General features: G+C 38.1%; 1 pseudogene; it reads left to right on the top strand.

Annotated features, from left to right (window-relative positions):
* LOC107718260 (acylamino-acid-releasing enzyme-like) overlaps positions 1-4,198 on the top strand; it is a 31,589-nt pseudogene that overhangs the window by 12,173 nt on the left and 15,218 nt on the right.

Raw genomic sequence — 4,198 nt, 5'->3', positions numbered from 1 at the left:
AAGACATGAAAATACTTGCCGAGATAGTTATTTTGAGATAATTTTGCGTGTATGTGTCCGTTCAAGCGAAAGAGGAATTCTGTGTTCGTGCTCTGCCTGAAACGCCGCTCTGTATGTGCGCACTTTGAGCGTGTACGAGCGAGTACCGAACTGAATTCTTCATGCACATGAATGGTTTAAACCGCCTGAATGTTTAAATTGGTAAGACTTAGAAACACGTGAATGATAAACTATGATCCGTTTCACCCCTACAAGCGAGTGAACAACGCAAATCAAGGAAGGGATTTTATATCACTATTCAAGATAGCCCCTCGGGCAGGGCAGTGATACATTTTGGTAGCCCGACTGGAAAACACAATAGCCCCAGGATGTCGGGCTAGCGATTTTGCGAGCCCTGCATTTTTTCTCAAATATTGCAATTTTAAGGTAGGGCAGGCAATTTCGGAAAGGCAAGCGATAGCAAGCTAGCTTTGACCGCAAGATCCCACCCTCCCTGAATAATCACTTTGCAAAGCCATGCCTCATCCAAAACCCATGAACGCACTCCGTCAGAGCAGAGACTAACCTGCGGCACGATGAGAGACACCGTTGGTGGAGGATTGAATGCAGCGCTGTCAGATTACCTCACGTCTCATTCACCGCTGAGAAAACATTACAGTACAAAGCGCATAATATTACAGTAATAGCGCCTTTCATTCTCGCTGGAATGCGCTGATGACGTACGATGTCTGCACAAACGGTGCACAGAAGTGTGCAAATACATATTTCGACAGGCAGGCATGACAGCCTTTCGTAATGTTTGGACCGAACATTTTAATTGGACTAACATTTTATGGTCCTATGCCTTCCACAGATGATATAAATACATATAAATAAATTTAGACCACTTAACTTAGTGATTGCTATTGAGATGTGAAGAGCCTTCCAACCAGCATAACAAAAAATTTTTTTGAACCAAATCACCTACCCTGCCTTTAAAGTAGTGTGTGTATGTGAATTACCTGCATCTGTGTCTCTCTCTACAAACAATGTAGCTGAATTTAGTTGGCCTACCTCAAAAACAGCGATTTTACCCCCCTCTTTGCTGAGAAATATAATGTAGCGATTCAGTATCGATTAATAAAAGTCGTGGTGCAGCGTTGACAACAAGTTTCTTAGCTCCTGATTGTTTCTGTGTTTGTGCAGCGCAATCTCTGATCTCTGTGTGCAAGCGATGTGTGTGTTTGTGTGCATCAATTAAAGTGGCGCATTAATATAGAACTGTCATTAAACTGAAAGGTTTTAATGCACAGTTGGCCTTGTCACGGACACATACAGTGGTGTTCAGTAGGGTCACATTGTAAATCTGTTATTCAAAGTCTAATTTAAACACAAATAAAGAAACTTTTGAAAAACATTATATATGAAAAATGCTTCAGAAACAATTTGCATGATATTCAAATATAGATTTTTATCTGAACATTTTAAAAGGCTTATGTACTGTATAAATACAGTATGCATTAAAAAAAAGTAAGGGGGGGCGTGTTATTGGCACAGTGGTAAATCAGAAAAATAAAAAAAATGGCACTTCATGCCCAAAGGTTGCCGACCCCTGCTCTATGGACTTCAGAGATTGTCACTCCAGGGTGAAGTTCCCATAGCGTCAGCTACTGATGAAGCGTCTTTCTAATGTATTAGCAGTTAGGATTTTATCAGAACCTCTTAAAGGCAGATGTTTCCTGTTTTCCTAAGCATTTTTTTTTAGTGAATTTTATCTATGCTCTCGCCTCAGAACAGTTATCGTCTAACTCCAGTGCAGTCTGCTCTTCTCGGCTGAGTCCTGACAACTGCCGTATTGTTTACCTGGAGTGTGGCGTCTTCGGTCCACACCGACAGTGCAGCCGTCTATGTATGGTGTGTATTTTGTCTGTGGCCAATTCTTAAAAGAGTCACAGTAAGTTTAGAATTCATTTACTTAATATTTTAATAACCAAGAAGTAGGGGTGTGCAATATATATCGTCTGCGATAATATCGTAATTCTTGTTTTAATGATGTGAGATTTGACATTACCGAGTATTTTGCAAAAAAACATTGAAAACCCCCCTACAGAGTACACGCATTCATTATGTGAAGTGTAGACTAGTGCGCGTGCGCGCATTTAAAGTGCATTTTTTCACTGCATGATTCAGTCTGTTAAAATACATTTAGAATGATCACAAATTCAAGACATGGGGGCAGATAATTTATATATTTATACCACTTCACATTGGTAATCAATTTCACACGAAGAGTGCTGTTTTTTTCCCCTCCAAAAATTACCGTCATTACAAATGTGATATTTTACAACAGTTCAATAAACAAGAAGTTAATTAAGAGACTTTTTAAGACGTTTTAGACACCATATTTCCTGTTTTTGCGCTAATTTGACAACAAAAATAATTCCAAACACAGCACTGTTTCGCGTCTCTGAGCAACATGACGGTGTTTCGTTCCTGAATGAATCAACCGTTTAAATGATTCGGTTCAGTCGCAATGACTCACTTATTAACAGTGACTTGCTGCCACCTACTGACAGTTTTAATTTAACATAAAAAGTATATTTGTATTATTTAAATGATTTCAAATACCAGTATTTTTATGTTTAATATATCAAAACATTATTTATGCATTTGTAATTGCATGTTAAATGCATTCATGTCCTGCATTAAACAGTAGTGTGTAAATGCATCTACATGCCACTTCAGATGCAGCTTCTGTTTTTCCTCTGCATTGCAAAAGCCGCTTTTCCACCGAAATTACCTGGAACAATTTGTCCCGGCTGCACGTGTTTCTCAATACCAAGAACGCAAATTTCAGACTTGCTAGTCCGGTAATTCTGCAAACAGCAGCGTTCTTGATAACGTCAGTCAGCTCGCCTTGGCTACTGCAATTTTCCTCACTGTATTTACAATAAGACGAAATATAATATCAAACATACTGGTAAAAAATGTATAGCCTGAATCCACTGTAAGATGCTTTCGATAAAAGCTTCTGCTAAATGCATAAATTATAATTAATTATAATTATAATTAATTATTATAATTATAAACACCACTGCCTCTTTTCGTTTTCATTTTAACATATTAATAGATTATTAGAATAAAGACCAAAGATTACTCAGAAGGACTAGCCGAGTTGAGGCTGCTGTCGTCGGGAAACATGAACACTGAGTGTCCGCTGATCGCGTGGAGCTCACGTCTCCGAAATCAGCGACACACATTTTCAAATAGGAGCTTTATAAATAAACTGCAGATTTGAGTTTTAAACAACTACATTCTCGCCTGAAATACTTTTTAAACTACATTTCATGACACCATAACAGTAATATTTTTTTAAAATATGCTAATATATGGTGGTTGAAATACAATGCTGCGTGAACTCAACCAATCAGAATGTTCAACGCCCAAGTCCCGCCCCCGAAAGTTCCAGACGTTTGAAAAAGTACTACCTCGCGAGCAGGGACTTTCTAAGGGGCAAATTTATACCCAGAACTTTATTTAGATCCTGGTTCCTGTGGTGGAAACACACCGAGTACCAGCCCAAAGTCCCTAGTTCCTGGGGAAAGTTCCTGCGGTGGAAACGGGGCTAAAGATGAATTTTGTTGACACTGATTTCATTTGCTTGGTAACAGCCCTGATGTCTTATTATTCTACTCAAGATAATAGACACTTTTAGAAAAAATGGCTGTTTAAAGGTAAAAATGCCCATAAAGTGTAAAAATCAATTTACACTTATTGTAAAATATTAATTTCTATCAGTGTGAAATGACCATCACACAGAATATGAAGAATATCACAAACTTTAGGAGTCAGCTGTCCATGGCAGTCCTTAAAGTCTGTGTAAAGTCAATTCTGAGAATTGTTTCTAAACGCATTATAAATGTTAGAAATGTATTGCGGAAACGTTACAAAGACTGTGACCTGTGTAGTACTTAATTATGGAGTTAAACAGGTTTTCACCATTTTCGTGTTCAGGATTTTTTGGGCGGGGCTACAATCATGACTCGATGAAGACACTGAGAATCAGAAGAAAGAATCAGAATCAGAAAGAGCTTTATTGCCAAGTATGTTTGCACATACAAGGAATTTGTTATAGTGTCACAAGCTTCCAGTACACGGAGACAACAACAACACACAGATAATACAAATAAGATGTGAATAAAATACACATGCATAAATA

This window comes from Sinocyclocheilus rhinocerous, unplaced genomic scaffold, assembly GCF_001515625.1.
Source record: "Sinocyclocheilus rhinocerous isolate Xijiao unplaced genomic scaffold, SAMN03320098_v1.1 scaffold1474, whole genome shotgun sequence".
Classification (NCBI taxonomy): domain Eukaryota; kingdom Metazoa; phylum Chordata; class Actinopteri; order Cypriniformes; family Cyprinidae; genus Sinocyclocheilus; species Sinocyclocheilus rhinocerous.
The sequence above is the reverse complement of the archived record's forward strand: the minus strand, read 5'-3'. Positions and strand labels throughout refer to the sequence as shown.